Raw genomic sequence first — 20,274 nt, 5'->3', positions numbered from 1 at the left:
GTTTGTCCGTTAAGATATAGCACGGTGAATAACCGCGCTATATTTGAACTCAAAATTGGCGGGAGGTATAGCGCATATGCAGGATATAGCGCCTCATACATATGCGTTATACCTATATAAAAAATGTGTCGTCTCCTTCCCCGACCAGAACGAACCAGTAGACAAAAAATCGATCCCCCCCTATTTTTTTAAGCAAAAAAGCTCCATTGGAGCCCACCCATCCCACAAAAAGTGTATCTTCTCCGTATTGTAGCAAGCTAACACTGGATCCAAGGTGTTGTCGTGTAGTGAATCTCGTCTACTGCTCGTTTCGGCCCCCAAATCATCAAATTTTCACATTTCAAAAAACTTTAAATCGAAGTATTCCGACTTACTTTTTGGTAAAACTCATGTATATAAAATGATTATTAGTTATCTTTTACTCTGGGCTATATTTTTTTGTGATCGTTTTGTGATTTAATTAATTTGTTGTTTTTTATCTGGATTGGATTATTTATGTGCTAAAGAATTAGTGAAAAGATATATTATTATGAATAATTATTGTTATATGTGATTTTGTTGTTGTACGTATATTAATATGTGACTTTGTTGTTGTTTAGAGCTCTTTAATGTTATGTTGTGCCCTTTAGCGTAGTAAAACTGATAATAAATTTTAGCTTATGATAGTTGACTTTGTTCATGGCCATTTAGAGTAGTGTTACTTTAGTGATTTTTAAGATTCTGTTGTGTAGAATGAAGACTACGTGCTCTCCTTAACAAACTCGGATGTAGTACTCGATTATGGATTGAATGTATCAGTAGATAATTATCAAATATTAGATATGTATATAAAATAATCATTTGTCAGGAAATTTGAGCAAAATATGAAAGTTAACAAACAAATCGTTACGAAAGAAATAAATTCAATAGTATTTACTATTAAGTTTGTAGTATTTTTTATATGATTAATTGTTGATTATATCTTGATTACTTATGAAATTGTAATATATTATAATTCTATTATAATTCAAAAATAACTTAAACAAGATGATAGTTCAAACAAAACCATGCAGAATTTTAGTAGAAAAATGTTGGAAACTAACATATGAAATATTAATATAGAAAATTTATCAACCTAAGTATTTGTTATATGAATAATTACTAAATTATCTTTGTAGTTATTAAAATTAATCATTTAATTATTTGTTAACCCTAAAAATATCTGGAAAAAAAGATGATAGTTCAAACACAAACCCTCTCGAATTTTAGTCAACAAATGTAAAAAATAACATTAAAAAAATAATATAAAAAAATTGTCAAACTAACTATGTTTATATGTACTTATTAATTATATCATGTATAGTTAGGAAAATTAATTATTTATTTCTATTATACCCAAAAATAGGTGAGTAAGAAACAAACATATAAAATAATAAACTAACATATAAAATAATGTAATAAACTAACATATAAAATAATAATATAGAAAATGTATAACCTAAGTAATAATATAGAAAAAATATCGATTAAATATTAATATAAAATATATTGCAATATATTTGAAGATGTTAAACATTAAACAGAAAAATACTTTAATTAATATTGTTCAATTTACAGATATCGACATGGAGGTTCCCAATGTGCATCCCAGACCTGCATCTCGAGAGCTACTGTTGCTACAGGGCAACCATAAGTCTTCACATATTTGGGATGGTCAGTGTCTGTCCTAGATATTCCGCTCCAGACGTATAGACGATATGTGGGAGTTCATTAGGGACCACCCACTGCATCCCCGTATAGTTAGACGCCTTCAGGATACATGTTTCTATAGAGATCGGCCAGTTGCAGTTCGACTAGGCGTTGATCACGGCTATGATAGAGCGGTGGCAACCGGAGATGCACACGTTTCATTTACCCATCGGCGAGGCTACCATCACGCTTGAGAGCGTGGAGGTTCTTTTCGGGCTGCCTGTTGATGGTATCCATGTAGCTTACTTGCATGCTCTTAGAGACTATACGGGAGTGGATTACCTTCATATGTTGCAGCTGCTCACCGGTTTCCAGACAGCGGAGCCGACTGCATTGAGTGGGGCCAGTCGGTTGCAGTTGACGCCCGCTCGGCAGCATCTGGTGGTAATGGAAGCGGAGATCACTGATGATTCATCTCCAGAGGATATCGACCGGCACACGAGACTGTTGCTGCTGCTGATGTTTGGTGGTATACTGTTCCCGAACACTTCGGGAAACCTAATCAGCTTGAGATTTCTACATCATCTGGAGCGGCTAGATGATTTATATAGTTACAACTAGGGTGTAACTATTCTAGCTTACCGGTATAGGCAGATATGCCGGGCATGCATGGGCACCCAAAGAGACGTTGCCAGATTTTTACCGCTGCTGTAGGTGAAAACATAGTCAATTCTTTTCATGATTATAACATACATAGTAAAAAATACCTTAAATTTTACGTCCACAATCTATATTAGGTTTGGGCCTGTGACCGGTTCCTGTAGTTCTAGCCACCTCTGCTATTGATAGCTCTAGATGCACCACCTCCACCGTTTCTCCCTTTAGCTTGGAGGTGGGTTGATAGACGAGGTTACGCCCGCGAGGTCAAGGCTCGGCACCATTTCCCTTATTACAGAGATTTGTTGGATTTACTTGAAGGCGCGTAGGTACATATATACTTAGGTTTATTTGTCGAGCATCATTCCACCGAACGATTCCTTCACCAGTTTGGTCGCCCGTAGCTTGTATCTATTCCGCCTACTTGGCACATGACACATTACCAGCGGGATGATCGTTGCAAGATTGACCAGACATACTTGGAATGGCTAGAGGCCCAAATTGAGGTTTGGGACAAGAGGTATGGCCGGATTCCTCCATACCCTCCACCTAACCGTATGGAGGGCGAGCATGAGTACATGGGTTGGTATTGCAGCGTTACCCCACTTCTCGTCGGGTATCCCGTTCAGTGCGCTGGTGGTCGGCACATTCCATACGCCGGGAGGCATGAGGCACTAGTATGTTATTTGTTATACTTACTTATAACGTTACATTATCCTTTCGTATTTAATATTTTATATGTTATGCAGGCTATTGGCTTACACAAGTTCTACCAATTGGGACTGCAGATGCTGCAGCATAATAGCGAGGGAACGGCAGCTTTGCACGTGTTTGACCGTTGGGTTACTGATCTTGCCGCCGACACATTCAGACGTGCCTGAGAGGATGGGCGCTTAGGATACGAGGCTGCTTATGTACCGACCGAGGAGTACCATCATGGGCCACCAGTGGAGCCTGAACGTGGTAGACGTGGCTAGAGAGGAAGGGTCGTGGTGGTCGGCGAGGACGGGTCCCCAGCAAAGGGGCGTTGAGGTACCCGTGGAGGATATTAGAGATGATCAGCCGGGTGAACACCCTGAGGCACACAATGCTCCTCATTATATGCCGTCATTCAGTCTTGGACTGCTGTCACCAGGGACTTCGCAGGTGACCTTGTCAGGTCCATTGTTGATCGCGGGCATGGCCATTACGCAACAGGAGTGGGATCAATATTTTCCTGATCATCCAGAGCCATCGACGGTTGCTGAGGATCGTCCGATACGAGAAATGCATAGTGGGCGGCGACTGAGTTATGGCTCATCATCGAGGGCTACTAAGGATCTTTCACATACTTCATCTACTCCAGTGCACCTCGATGTTCCGACAGAGCATTGTGTCGCTACTCAGGCGCATGTTTGTTTGTATTACTATTATTTCAAAATGCTTATTAGTCAGTAATATCTAAAGTGTTTATATTTTTTTAAAGATTTCATCATCGCCCGTCAGGGAGGCCACATTGTGCGATGCTGACTTGCCGGAGACGGATGACCTTATTCAGGAGCCCGCTGAGACCATGGTATGACCATTAAAATTTTTTGCTAACATGGACATGATTTTATATTTCATATACTAAAATATCTTACTATTATGTAGGTTACTACTGGCTCAACAACCGCTTCTACCGAGCCTGGAAGCCTTACTGATGATCATGATACAGCGCATCCTCCGATAAAGAGGCGATGTGATGAGGATGATCCTGATAGCATAGCCGGGCAGGATGGGATGCGCCTCAGGACAGCCAATGCTTTAAAGAATACAGGTTGTGGGACTCATTGATATGTATTCTTAGTTGTATATACGACATTAAATATATAATAGCAAAATTATTTATGTTGTACATAATTTGCGCATTTGTCTTTTATTTTTTGGGTTATTTATTTGTTTAACAATAGAACACAAGCAAAAAAAAAAAAGACAGTGACGATAATGGCGAATGAACAATTTTTATTTATTTCTTGGTTTGTATGTTAAATTATTGTTGTTGAATCTTTAATGCTAAATATCAATTAGATTTAACACCATTGGAAACATAATTTTATTTCAGAAATTTTACAAACTGAACATTTACAGACATTTAGTACAACAAAAATACTGCAATAAAACACTACGTTTATCCTTGATAATTGGGCATATTGGATGAACTTCCACCTAGAGCTGAATTACCACCATTTTCCAAACTAGCTGAAGGACATTTATGACAGTCGTGTCCTGTTTGGGAATATATGCCACATTTACGCGCATAAACGACAGTCGTGTTCGCGTTCTTTTTTGCACTTGCTATTGACGCACATAATCCTTGTTATACAGCATTTTAAATGGTTTCGGCGGCTAATAATGCTCATCACTCACTTGCTGCAGCTGTCCACTATAGGGATTTAAGTATGCAGCAACACTATATTCTTTATTAACGTACCTCGTAGCCTCGAAACCTGTATGTTGAAAGTACCTCATGGCAAGTGATATATTGACCATTTTCCACATGAGCATAATCTTCTGGATTCATTGACAGTGTGTGTATTATTCCCGCGGTTGTGATACAAACCAGTGCGAACTTCAAAAATATTTCGCTCGCTACAATACTGCAAAAATGCATGCCACTGTGCGTGCTTCCTATATTCCTCAAATCGTTGCATTGGTTGTGGCATAAATTCAACACCCATTTCCATCAATGACGATGCACCTCTAGATCTTTCAACAAACTTCTCCGCCATCTGCTTGAATGACATTCACACCATGGCAGTGACAAGCAATCCACGTGCAAATTTCAATAACCCGTTGAAAGAATCTAACACATTTCTAGTCAAAATTTCTCATATTCTACCACCATCCTTATGCAAAGTCCACTTGTCAAGCTCATGTCGCATCAACCAACAATAGGCTTCGGGGTCTTCCTTCCTAATCAATTCCATTCGCCTCCTGAATTTACACTATTGGTGATTTGTTGCAGCCATCCACATTAAATCATGTAAGTCCTTGTTCAGATAAGCCCTCTGGAAGTTGGCCTTCAAGTTCCTAACACAGTAACGGTGGTAGGCATACGGTTCCTGCCATGCACGCAAATTCTTTACGAAACTTAAAATACCTCCATGCCGATCAGATATTAGACAAATACATGAACGCTATCTGACTACGTACTCCTTTAAGTGGTTCAAAAACAATGTCCACGTCTTTTGGCTTTCATTGGCACAAATAGCAAATGCTAGGGGAAATATACTTCTATTAGCATTTACTACAACGACGATCAACAACTTAATATCATACTTTCCATAGACATGAGTGTCGTCTATGGATATTACCGGCCGACAATGCACAAAACCATCAATGACTAGTTTAAATGCCCAGAACACATATCTGAATATGTATTCTCGTATTCCCAGACTCCGCTCAAGCTTCCATTCAACAACAGTTTCGGGTTTAAAGTGTTGCAATGCAGCCATGTACCTGGGTAGAGCGGTAAAGGACTTATCCCTGTTACCATAAATAATTTCAAACGCACGTTTACGCCCGAGAAATGCCTTTCTTTTGGTAATGGTACATCCATATACCTGGTGGACAGATGTTATACTGTCACGACCCCAGTTCGCCCTTCGTGAACATGTCGTGACGGCACCTAGTCCCTACGACTAGGTAAGCCTAACAATGCGGAAGATAAACTATAGTTGCGAAAGAAAGTAAATAAAACTAAACTAGAAAAATAAAACGGTGTTTGAGGTGCCGCTCGGCACATACCACAACAATTCTCGAAGCTAACAACATTCCCAAAACCCGAAAACTCACAAATCACAAGCTAAGGGATACATAAGAGGCTCTGACTCAAGAATATCTATATAAGGGAGAAATACTGAAAGAGCTATACTTATTATAGAAAGTTGGAAAGGGACTCCTCGGTCTGCGGACGTAGAAGATATACCTCGAAGTCTCTACCGATACGCCTCCTGCCAAGGCTGACAGAACTGAGTGGGAGTACCTGTATCTGCACAACAAAAATGTGCAGAAGAGTAGCATGAGCACACCACGACGGTGCCCAGTAAGTATCAAGACTAACCTCGGTGGAGTAGTGACGAGGAAAAGTCAAGGCACCTACCGGTCAAATAAACAGTATAATCATATGAATAATGGAAACGATATATAACATGTAAAGACTGCATGAATGACTACAAGTGCTACCATTCACGGTAAGGGAAAAAGGGCAACAAGTAACAACAAGACTATAATAAATAATGATACGAAATGACGGCAGAATCTTAATCCAAATCCTAAGGTCACAACACAGCAAGGGGAAAACAAGTCAATAACTCATATCCTACAATGATGATCACATAAGGTCTTATTCAACTCCTTCCACAATTTTATCAAAATCTCGGACAAACCACAACTCACGAAAAACCCAACATCTGAAATCTATCACTTGACACCCTGTGCCTCATCAATCTCACATTCATACTGACAACTAATTGGCCAATTAGGGCCACTCTCACATATATAATGGATAACGAAGGCGTATCTCCACCCTTAGTAGGATCGGAAGGAATTCACTTCTAAAGGGGATGTCCAATTACGTGTATGCTTGTGCAAGTGCTTTTAACAAGAATATTTACCAACTAGCAACATGAAAAAGGAGAACGGACCGCACGTACGATGTTTCCTCACAACTACCAAGCGGTAAAGCTCATACAGGTAAGCAACCCACAATCACATTATTAAACAAAATAGGAATGCCTCCACAGGCCGTCACAATTCTCTACAATCAACCCCTGACATAGCCCACCTTATTTCGCCACGTGTGCAAAGAATAATATAATAAGCACCACCTTATTTCGCCACACGTGCATCACAATGTTCCCTCCTTATTCCGCCACATGCGCAACCCATATATAAGCATATAACATATCCCGCCTTATTACGCCGCATGTGCAACACATCAATAGCAACAATAGCACGGCAAAGACCTCGTGCAACCCTTCAACAACAACCGCACGGCAGAGACCTCGTGCATCACAGTACCAACAGCCGCACGGCAGAAACCTCGTGCATCACAGTATCAACAACCGCACGGCAGAAACCTCGTGCATCACAGTCTCAAGTACAACACAACAAATGACAATATATACAGGAACAAAGCAAGAGAATCAACTCAGGTATTTCCGTTCACCAAAAGACGGTACAACTAACTCACAAGGAATAACCGTAACAGAGAAATACTAAGCGCAATAAGAACAACTCAACAAGGGAGAAATAATATGAAACAACGATTCCATAATGCTAAGTTCAACAACAAGGAAAGTTAACATGAATCAAATAATTGCAATTAAGGAAAATATCAACTAGACATAGGATATCTAACATCTTTCCAATTAAGACCAATTAATTACACGAGAGATAGATATAATGCTTTCCAAATAAAGACAAGCAGTTAGGAATGATAATGTGACTACCAAAAAGGGCAAATAAATTCCAAGTAGGACATGTAAAGGTGAAGCTAATAACAGGGAACTCAATCGTATCAAGAACAACTTCATATTCGGTGACTACAAGGACCTAAGAGCCTAAAAGGGACAAATTTTCCACAAATAAATCCGAGCACGCACTCGTCACCTCGCGTACAAGAAATACAATCAACAAAGAAGACTCAAATCCTAAGGGGGAGTCCCCCACACAAGGTTAGGCAAGATACTTACCTCGAACCGACTAAAATCAACTAGCAACCACGTTCTTGCCATGAGTACTCGGCTCCAAATGGCCCAAATCTATTCAATTAAATCACACATTGTAAATAACATCTCAAGCAACGGATTCTACTATTTAATTCAAAGCTAAAGCGCGAAATTAGGCAAAAAGACCAAAATGCCCCTCAGGCCAACATCTCGGAATCGAATAATTTTCACATTTTCAGAACCCTCGTACTCTCACGAGTCTAACCATATAAAAATCTCCCAAATCGGAGGTCAAACACCCACTCAAAACCCAATAGTTTAGCCTATGAAGTTTTTCCCAATTTTGATTCCAAATTCAAAATTAGATGATGGATTTAGCTACATAATGATGAAATATAACTAGATAGGATTAAAGAAACGTTACCCAATGATCTTCTCTTCAAAACCCACTCGAAATCGCCCTCTCCCGAGCTCTCAATTGATTTTTCCAACTATTGAAACTCTACCCTCGAAACTCCCTTTTCTGAACAGTGAATACCGCTTCTGCGGTCAAGGGACCGCTTCTGCGTTCCCGCTTATGCCGAACTCTGGCCGCTTCTGCGGCTTCCTTTAAAATCTCAACTTCCGCTTCTGCGGTTCCCATCTCGCAGAAGCGGATCCGCTTCTGCGGAAATCCTACCGCTTCTGCGGGTTCCTGGAGGATGACCAAAAGTCGCTTCTGCGAAGCCAAGGCCGCTTCTACGGTTCCCAAGACGCAGAAGCAAAAATACCAGATGATAGAAACCTTCAGCTACTGTACACTTTTCCAACACCAACAATTGCCCGTTGAGCATCCGAAAACACACCCGAGGCCCCCGGGACCTCAAACAAAAGCACCAATAACACCTAATACCTCATTCAAACTTGTACCACTCCTTAAACCACCTAAAACAACGTCGGAAACTCGATTAAATCATGGATTTGAGCCTAAGAACCTCACATTTCATCAAAATACACTTTCGATCAAAAACCTAACCAGAACATGTCCGAATGACCTGAAATTTTGCACACACGTCCCAAATGACATGACGGAGCTACTACAACTTTTGGAATTCCAATCCGACCCTCGGATCAAAAACTCACTATCGGACCGGAAACTTCAAAAACTCAAACTTCGGCATTCCAAGCCTAAATGAGCTACGGACTTCCAAAATACATTCCGAACACGCTCCCAACCCCGAAATCACCTAACGGAGCTAATGAAACCATCGGATTTCCATTCCGAGGTCATCTTCCCACTGTTCCGACTACGGACCACTTTTCAACACTTAAGCTCTCATTTAGGGACTAAGTGTCCCAAAACTCGCTGAAACCCAACACCGAATGTCCTGGCAAACCAAACTAGCAGAAATGAACTTAGGGGAAGCAGTTAATAGGGGATCGGGGCGTTAATTCTTAAGACGACCGGTCGGGTCGTCACATATACACTCTTCGATCTTGTACCTTATGGACACTTCAATGTGTGGAATCAAGACAAGAGAAATCAAGTCAACATTCAAGTTAAAATGATTCCCTTTGAATGTCCATTTCACAAGTGTGGGTGCCAAAGTATTTTCCCACAATCCACATATTTGTTTTCAACTTTCTCGCACGCAACATCCAATTACAATCTTGAAACCATCTACGAAAAATAACCTTGTATATTTCCGGAGATGACTCATGAACCACGATCTCACGATACTCTTTTATGCTGTACATTCGCACCGCCCTGCTTAGGTGCGTTTTATCAGCAAAAATCATATTCTCTGACAGCATCATTGCTCTAGGTTCATCCCAGATTGCTGTCTGAATTTCGTCAAGATCCCTTATGAGGGCATCCAGATCCGGCATACTTGGCAACTGATCAAGGTAGGGAATCTTCCTTGAATGAAACAACACATGGGACTCGTATACTCTTGGTCTAACGGGAGGTGGAGCATGCTCCCTCATCAAATCAGGTTCATCATTCTCGTCCACATCATCATCACCCTCATCAGGGAAGAGTGTGTCATCTCCAGACTCATCAGCATTGCTGTCATAATCACTATCATCTTTCTGACTCTGCGTATCTGCCTGATGTGTGGCTAGAATTCATGGTTTAGCACATTATACGCTTTGCGTTTTACATGCTTTAATGTTAAAATACACTTTGTTTGATCATAATGGAGGCTATTTTATGTGTAGGTGTGTGATGACCCAAAAGGACATCACTCATTTTTTAAAGTAAATTCTGTGTTTCGAGGCCTTAAAAACCTCTTTTTGTCTCACCTCGATTTGCATGCGCAGTCCGGGCGCATTTCCGAAAAGCTTTTATGTGAAAACTAAGTAACATATGGAAATTGGCTTTTAAAATTTAATAAAGTTGACTTTGGTCAACATTCTTGGTAAACGGACCCGGACCCATGATCCGACAGTCTCGTAGGGTCCGTATAAAATTTGGGACTTGGGCGTATGCCCGGAATCGAATTCTGAGATCCCAAGCCCGAGAAATGAATTTTTAAAGAAAATTATTTTCTGGAAAATACAAAGGTTTTTAGAAGTGAATTGATGCATTTTCTTGATGGTATCGGGTCCGTATCTTGGTTCCGGAGCGCGGCACAAGTTTGAAATGATGATTAAGTTGAATCTGTAAAATTTGGTAAAGATCGGAATTGGTTTGGTATAAAACGGACCTATGGTTGAGAAAATAGTAATTTTGATGTCCTTGAGTGATTTCATGAATTTGAGGTTTAATTCATAGGTGTTGATGTTATTTTGATGATTTGATCGCACGAGAAAGTCCGTATGATGTTCTTGGACTTGCGTGCATGTTTGGTTTGGAGCCCCGAGGGCTCGGGTGAGTTTTGGATAGGCCACGGAGTGAAATTGGACTTAGGAAAATTGCTGTGTGTTGCAGATGTGTAGCAGGCCTCTGATCTCGCAAATGAGAGATCAGGCATCGCAATTGCGATGCAAGCAGGGATGGAAAATGCGATGATTTTGTCGCAAATGCGAAGGTCCCAGGGCCAGCCAATTCTCGCAAATGCGAAAAATACTTCGCAAATGCGAAGTCTTCAGCATGTGCCAAAAGTCGCAAATGCGACGATCCCATCGCAAATGCGAGGTCGCAAATGCGAAGACTGCAGGATTTTTGCATGGTCGCAAATGCGACATATTCTTCGCATTTGCGAAGGTAGCAGGTCCTGAAGGGGTTCGCAATTGCGAACCCTGGTTGCAATTGCGACATTAGAGACCAGTTAATTTGGACTTAGACGCAATTTGGGCGATTTTCTAAGGAAAAGTTCTTCTCCAAACCAATTGTAAGTCATTTCTAGCTCATTTTCTTTAATCTATAACATCGTTTTACATGATTTCAACTCAAAATCAAGGGTTTTCAGGGGGGAAATTGGGTGTTTTGGGTAGAACATAGGATTTTCAAATTTTGGGGATTTGGACCTCGATTTGAGGTCCGATTTCAAAACAAATTATATATTTGAGTTCGTGGGTGAATGGGTAATCGGATTTTGGTTCGAACCTCAGGTTTTGACCATGTGGGCCCGAGGTCGATTTTTGACTTTTTTGGGAAAATCTTTAGAAAACCTATTTTCATGCATTAGAATTGATTCATTTAGCATTTATTCATATCGTTAAGTAAGTTGTGGGTAGATACAAGCGAATTGGTGGTGGAAACAAGAGGTAAAGCGGTAGTTGAGGCTTGAATTGTGTTCGTGGAATCGAGGTAAAGGTTTGTTCTAGGAGGTTAAAATTCCTAAATAGAAAGGAGCAAGTTTATATATAAAAAGTTGTCAGGCATGGAAATGGATTTTTCAGCCGCTCCCACTTCCACTATGGAATATCCATCTGCTGAAGCAAGCCACCCGGTCTCTGATGCTCATATTTCACCTGCTGACAATTGAGACACCAAGCCACAAATCCCACAATATCTTTCTTCATTCTCCACCACCAATAATGCTATCTCAGATCCTGATACATCTTCGCAGTACCCGGATGAATGGAATACCACGAGCTATGGGCCTCCTCCAGAATCAACTCCCGAAGCCCATCCACATTGGGCACACAAATCCGGCCCTGCATCCTCAACACCCCATCATCACCAATGGTCACATCTTTGTCATCGTCGTGCTGAACTATGTCCTTAAGAACAAGCAAGTGAGGATCATCATACTGGCGCTCTCTGATGCGATCAAACAAGGAAGACCGAAAAATCACACTAGCTAAGACCCGATTGGGCTCCGAAATATCCAACCTCACCAACCGGTTGGCCAAGGCCTGAACAACAACTGTGAGAGGTCTCTCCCCAACAGGAATAAATGCAAGACTGCCCATACTCACCGCCTTCCTACTCAAAGCATCGGCCACTACATTGGCCTTCCCCGAATGGTACAAGATAGTAATATCATAGTCCTTTAGCAGCTCCAACCATCTCCGCTGCCTCAAATTGAGATCCTTCTATTTTAACAAGTGTTGGAGGCTACGATGATCAGTAAACACCTCACAAGACATACCATACAAATAATGCCTCCAAATCTTCAACGCGTGTACAATGGCGGCCAACTTTAAATCATGAACAAGGTAGTTCTTCTCGTGGGACTTCAACTGACGAGAAGCATAAGCAATAACTCTACCCTCCTATATCAACACACACCCAATACCCACTCTCGAAGCATCACAATATACTGTGTATGAACCTAAAGCTGATGGCAACACTAACACTGGAGCTGTGGTCAAGGCAGTCTTGAGCTTCTGAAAGCTCGCCTCACACTCATCCGACCACTGGAATGGAGCACCCTTCTGAGTCAACTTGGTCAAGAGTGATGCAATAGATGAAAATCCCTGAACGAACCGACGGTAATAACCCGCCAAACCAAGAAAAGTGCGAATCTCTGTGGCTGAGGACGACCTGGCCAACTCTGAGCCGCCTCTATTTTCTTTGGATCAACCTGAATACCCTCATTGGACACCATGTGCCCCAAGAAAGCCACTGAACCAAGCCAGAACTCACACTTGGAGAACTTTGCATAAAGCTTCTCCTCCCTCAACCACTGCAATACCACTCTCAAATGCTCCGCGTGCTCCTCCTAGCTACGCGAATACACCAGAATATCATCAATGAAAACTATGACAAACGAGTCGAGATACGGCCGAAATACGCTGTTCATCAAATGCGTGAACGCTGCTGGGGCATTGGTCAGCCCAAAAGACATCACAAGGAACTCATAATGACCATTCGGGTCCTGAAAGCTGTCTTGAGAATATCCGAGTCCCTGATCTTCAACTGGTGATACCCTGAATGAAGATCAATCTTGGAGAATACCTTCGCTCCCTGAAGCTGGTCGAATAAATCATCAATGCGAGGCAAATGATACTTGTTCTTAATTGTAACCTTGTCCAGCTACCTGTAATCAATGCACATCCTCATAGTGCCATCCTTCTTCTTCACGAACAGAACAGGCGCACCCAACGGCGAAACACTAGGCCAGATGAACCCGTTATCAAGGAGTTCCTGAAGCTGGTCCTTCAACTCCTTCAATTCCGCTGGTGCCATACGATACGGTGGAATAGAGATGGGCTGAGTGCCCGGCATAAGGTCAATACCAAAATCAATATCCCTGTTCGGGGGCATGCCCGACAGGTCTGCAGGAAACACATCTGGAAAATCCCTCACTACCGGGACAAAAATCAATACTAGGAGTCTCTGCACTGACATCCCTCACAAAAGCTAAATAAGAAAGACACCCCTTCCCAACCATATGCTAGGCCTTCAAGAATGAAATCACCCTACTGGGAACATAGTCAAACGAGCCTCGCCACTCAACTCGTGGCACACCCGGCATAGCCAACGTCACTGTCTTAGCATGACAGACAAGAATAGCACGGCACGGGGATAACCAATCCATGCCCAAAATCACATAGAAATCCACCATACAAAGTAACAGAAGATCCACTCGGGTCTCAAGACCCCCAATAGTCACCACACACAACCGGTATACACGATCTACAACAATAGTATCGCCCACCGCAGTAGATACATGAACAGACGAAGCAAGAGACTCGCGGGGTGTATCCAAATAATGGGCAAAATATGACGAAACATATGAAAAAGTGGAGCTAGGATCAAATAATACAGAGGCATCTCTGTGGAAGACTGAGACAATACCTGTAATCACGACATCCGAAGCAATAGAATCTGGTCTGGCTGGGAGCGCGTAGAAACGGGCCTAACCACCACCTGATCGGCCTCCCCCTCTAGGGCAACCCTAGCTGACTGACCTCCACCACGAGTTGACTAAGCGGGTGGGGAAGTAACTGGTGCTGATGCTGAAGGCTGACTCCTCTAGTGGGATGATCCTCCCGTAAGACGGGGACAAAACCTCTTGATATGACCCAAATCTCCACACTCGAAGCAACCTCTCGAGGCAAATGGTGTGTGTGTATATATATATATATATATATATATATATATATATATATATATATACGCGTATTTAACGCTATCTGGTCATGGGTCAATGTGCATGTATAAATGCATATGAAATACGTTAATAAAATCTCTTGGCACGTCATAAGACCATTATGCCTCCTATTAACATCATGAAATAAACTTTATCTATTTACGTATTTTCTGAAACCCATGAACAGACGATAGAATAATAAGACATATGGGGAATCAAGAACATATGCATCTCTAGTATTTTTATGAATAGAGTCATTTATGGAAGTTGTGCATTGGCTCGTTTCGTTCGTATTGTATAGATCATGCCAAAAAGAAAGAAGGGATAGCCNTTGTATAGATCATGCCAAAAAGAAAGAAGGGATAGCCTTAACATACCTGTATGATCTCTTCCTTATTACTCAACCAAGCCCAACACAACTCCTTGCATCTACAACAAGTGAAATGATATTGCCGTTAACATATAATGTCGTGCCATCGTATTTGGCTAGTCGCATGACTTAAGGAAAATCGGGCAGCAACTCCCCTATTTTTAATACATCCCAAAGACCACTAAGGTTCATCAACAACCCAACAACAACAACTATAACCAACACCACCACCAACAACAATATGATACAATATGAGTTTCTCCGATTATCTTAACAATCATATTGAGCGGCAAGCTCGTTTCGTTTACTCATAACAAGATATAAATTGAATCAACTCTTATTACATAAATTAGTTATTTTCCTTCAGAGCATCATACTTATATGTACCATATTATTTGTAGTTTAAAACCTCCACAAAATGCCTTCCGAAACAGCCCCATACGTCTAGCACCTTAATTTTTATCGTCAATCACTTGTTTTTCATCTTTTATTCTTCAATCAACTTAATTAACACCTAGGAAAGCTTAACAAAAGCAGCCACAACATTATAAAATTATTTCTCACAATTTTCAGCCACCACAAACCATATTTTTTACCACAAAACAGTCCAACCAAAAAGACAACCGCATCCCATGTTCCTTCAAGTGCATCTTATGGTTTTTCACTCAAACAACACAGAAAACACAAGATTAACCTTAGGGACAATCAAGAATATGTTATACATACCTTGGACAACAGCTACAACTCGAAACCCCATCCCAACTTAGCTCACAATAGCCCTCAATCACACAACAACATCATTGAAGTATTCTCTTATAGTCTTTAACACCTTTGATGAGGATTTGAGTTGATTTCTTCTGAGTTTGGTTCTTGGAACCCTGGACAAGTTCTTTGAGAGTTTGAGAGTGTTTTATAGTAATTGATATCTGGATATTAACGAAATATAATGGATAAAAACAACTTATAAGCCCACCGCCTCAATTCTCCAAGCAGGTGGGTAAGCTGCCTGCTTGGCAGCTTGAGCAGTACCACTTCAGACACTTGTACCTCTCTACTCCAATATCATATTTACAAACGGTTGGAGAGTTGGAAACTAGATACATAGAGATTTAATTCCTTATAAAGATCTCCATGTAACTCTCAATATATTGAGAGAAAACTGCATCGCAACTTGGCCTATAAACCTGCCAGTTTCTCCGAAGTGGGGCAACGTGACTTGGTGACCCTTACTTTAAAAATCCATATTTCTCTACCCCGATGTCGTATGAATAAATTTCTTGTTACGTTGGAAACTAGGTTCCAAGACCTTCATTTTTCTATGATATATGTCCCAAAATGACATCATAAAGCTTACGAATTTAATTTCTCAAAACGGCTCGTTACAAGGCAAATCTTAACTCGATTTTTCCGTAAGTTAAATCCAATTTTTCCCAAACTTTATTTTTTATGTCCAAACATCATATGTAGTCATATTATTACTTTACACTCATTCAATCATGATTAATAATTCTCATATTCATTATACGTCACCTTAGAACGCACAGGGTGTAACACCAAACTTGTCGACTTTTGACAAAACCTATCTTCTTCAATTCGTTTAGCTTTTAAGCCTTCCAACCATCTTGGTACTTGTTATTCATGATCTTAAATATTATTAACTTCCACGGTAACATGATTAACTTACTTTATAAATTTTTTTCAAAGATGATTTTATTTCTGAGCTTACATCAATTGACTTACGACGTACTCTTAAGTACGAAAACACGGGGTGTAACATCAACCTAGAAGTTTTGATAGATTGTCTAATGGTACTACCTGTAGGTGGCTTCAAAACAGTGCCAAGCCCGGACCCTTTCACATTCAAGGCACTGTCTGTGAAAGGGTCCATACCCTCGATGATGTACCGGATCTTAGCAGGAGTTCTTTATCTACTTCTGGTATAAGGGTCGGCGTAAAATCAGCCACGAAGTCAGCTAAGATTTGAGACTTGATGGCTGTTCGGGGTTGATACTCGATATTGTACCCGCTAAGTTCGACGGCCCATTTGGCCAATCGGCCCGATAGTTCGGGCTTATGCAAAACATTTTGGAGGGGATAAGTGGTTAACACACATATGGGATGACACTGAAAATATGCCTTTAGCTTTCTAGATGCGCTTATCAATGCAAGTGCTAATTTTTCTAAGTGAGGGTACCTAGTTTCAGCATCTCCTAGAGTTCGGCTTACATAATAAATAGGGAATTGCGTACCTTGTTCTACTCGAACTAGTATCCCACTTACTTCTATATCGGACACTACCAAATATAAGTAAAGCTTTTCATCTACCTTCGGGGTGTGAAGCAAAGGCGGGCTCGATAAGTATCGCTTCAATTCTTCGAAGGCTTGCTGGCATTCCAGGGTCTATGCAAAGTCCTTTTTCTTTTTGAGCAAGGAAAAGAACCTATGACTTCGATCTGAAGACCTCGAAATGAACCGACCCAAGGCGGCTATTCATCTTGTTAGCCTTTGCACGACCTTCACACTTTCCATGATCGTGATATCCTCGATGGACTTGATCTTGTCAGGGTTAATTTTTATACCCCGATTCGACACCATGAAGCCGAGGAACTTACCCGAGCCGACTCCGAAGGCACATTTTTTCGGGTTAAGCTTCATGTTGTATTCCTCAAGATTTTGAATGTTTCCTGCAAATGAGTTAAATGGTCCTCTGCACTCAGGGACTTAACCAACATATAATCAATGTAAACTTCCATCTATTTACCTATTTGTTCCTCGAACATTTTGTTAACTACGCGTTGGTATGTAGCTCCTGCATTTTTTAGCCCGAAGGGCATTACGTTGTAACAATAAGTTCCAAACTTAGTGATAAACGAGGTCTTCTCCTAGCCCCCCGGGTTCATCTGGATCTGATTGTACCCGGAGTAGGCATCGAGAAAGGTCAGGATCTCGTGGCCGGCCGTGGCATTGATCATGCGATCATTGTTAGGCAGTGGAAAAGAGTCTTTAGGGCATGCTTTGTTTAAATCCTTATACTCTATGCACATTCTAAGTTTGTTTCCCTTTTTAGGAACTACAACTACGTTGGCTAACCATTCGGGGTATTTTACCTCCCGAATAGACCCTATTTTAAGAAGTTTGGTTACCTCATCCTTTATGAATGCATGCTTCATTTCGGACTGGGGACTCCTTTTTTGCTTCACTGGTTTGAATCTGGGGTCGATGATTAGCCGGTGCGTCGTTATTTTCGGCGGGATTCCTGTCATGTCTAAATGGGACCAGGCAAAGCAATCCATATTATCGATAAGAAATTGAATGAGTTTTTTCCTGAGTTCGGGGGTTAACCTCGTTCCCAGGTAAACCTTTTTCTCAGGCATGTACTCGATCAGTATGACCTGTTCCAGTTCCTCGACCATTGATTTGGTTACGTCTGACTCTTCGGGAACAACGAAGGTTCGAGGAGTAAGGAAATCCTCTTCTTCTTCTTTTCCGATTACCTGTTCCTCCGGCTCGGTCGGACTTAGATCGGTGATTGCTATTTGGCCGCCTACTTACCTTTGGTGTTCGACTTTTCCGAGGTTGAAGGCTCTAGTATCAGCGTCACTTCATCGACTGCAAACATTTCCTTTGTAGCGTGTTGCTCTCCATAAACCGTTTTCACACAATCCTCTGTTGGGAACTTCATCATCTAATGAAGAGTTAAAGGTACTACCCTCATGTTGTGTATCCATGGTCTCCCTAGGATTGCATTATACCTCATGTCGCCTTCGATGACATGGAATTTTGTATCTTGTATGGTCCCAGCTACGTTCACTGGTAGGATTATCTCCCCCTTTGTTGTTTCGCTTGCCATGTTGAAGCCATTTAGGACCCGGGACACGGGTACAATCTGATCCTGTAGGCCGAGCTGCTCTACGACCCTCGATCTGATTATGTTTGCTGAGCTACGTGGATCCACTAGAACACGTTTAACTTGAATTTTATTTAACATAATAGAAATTACCAGGGCGTCATTGTGCGGCTAAGATATGCCTTCTACTTCCTCATCATTGAATGATAGGACATCCTCGAGCACATAGCTCCGGGTCCATTTTTTTCTGGTGATCGGTAGGTCCTTGTGGGACATCGACACTGCCAACAATCATATGGATTACATGTTGTGGTTCTTCCTGCTCATTTTTTCTACTTTCATCTTTCTCCCTGAAGTGGTTCTTAGCTCGATCACTGAGAAATTCTCGAAGGTGACCCTCGTTGAACAACCGAGCTACCTCCTCCCTTAGCTGCCTGCAATCTTCGGTTCTATGGCAATGTGTGCTATGATACTTACACATCAAGTTTGGATTCCTTTAAGAAGGATCGGTTTGTATAGGCCTGGGCCACCTGGTGTCTTTGATTATTCCAATAGATGACATGATCCCCGATGCATCTATACTAAAATTATACTCTGACAATCGAGGTGCCTCTGCGGGGTCGGTATGTTTATCGAACCCATTCTTACTCATGAGTCCCCGAGAGCTTTGACCTCGATCGTTTCTCCGATCGTTCCGAGGAGCGTTACGACCCGAGCCGTTGTTTCTTCGATTTACATACGGCTGATACCGTTCCTTGTTTGATCTTGATTCCCTATCTGTATCCCTCGGGGGCTTGGCTACCAATCTATTAAGTTGAACTTAACCCGAGGGGGCTCCCAACTGGTCGTCCTCGACCCTGATCTTTGATTGATAACGATTATGCATGTCTGACCACGCCACAGCTGGATACTCGATCAGATTTTGCTTTAATTGTCGAGACGCGATCGAACTTCGTTCATTCAAACCCTGCATGAATGCGTGTACCGCCCAGTCATCTGAGGCCGGTGGTAATTCCATTCGCTCCATCTGAAACCTAGACACGAACTCCCTTAACATCTCGTCGTTCATCTGTTTTATCTTAAAAACGTCTGATTTTTTCGTTGCCAGCTTTGGCCCCGGCGTGTGCTTTCACGAAGGAGTCTTCTAACATAGCAAATGAATCGATAGAGTTTGGGGGCAAGTCATGGCTCCTTCCAACAAAGTTTCCCCAAATGTTTTCAACAATACTGACTCGATCTCATCATCATTCATGTCGTTTCCTTTAATCCCGCAAGCATATGAGGTAATATTCTCATTAGGGTCGGTTGTCCCGTTATATTTGGGTATATCGGGCATGCGAAGCTTTTTAGGAATGGGCATCGGAGCCGTGCTATGAGGGAAGGGTTTTTGTATGAACTTTTTGGCATCTAAACCTTTCAAGACCGGGGGTGCCCCCGATATTTGATCAACACGGGAGTTATAAGTCTCCACCTTTTTGTCATTGTCCTCAATCTTCTTTTTTCCGGACTCGATCCTCCTGGTGAAATATTCGAGCATCCTCATAATGGTGGGGTCAGTCCCCGAGCCAT

The sequence above is a fragment of the Nicotiana attenuata genome, chromosome 7 (genome assembly GCF_001879085.1).
Source record: "Nicotiana attenuata strain UT chromosome 7, NIATTr2, whole genome shotgun sequence".
Classification (NCBI taxonomy): domain Eukaryota; kingdom Viridiplantae; phylum Streptophyta; class Magnoliopsida; order Solanales; family Solanaceae; genus Nicotiana; species Nicotiana attenuata.
Note: the sequence above shows the minus strand (reverse complement) of the source record.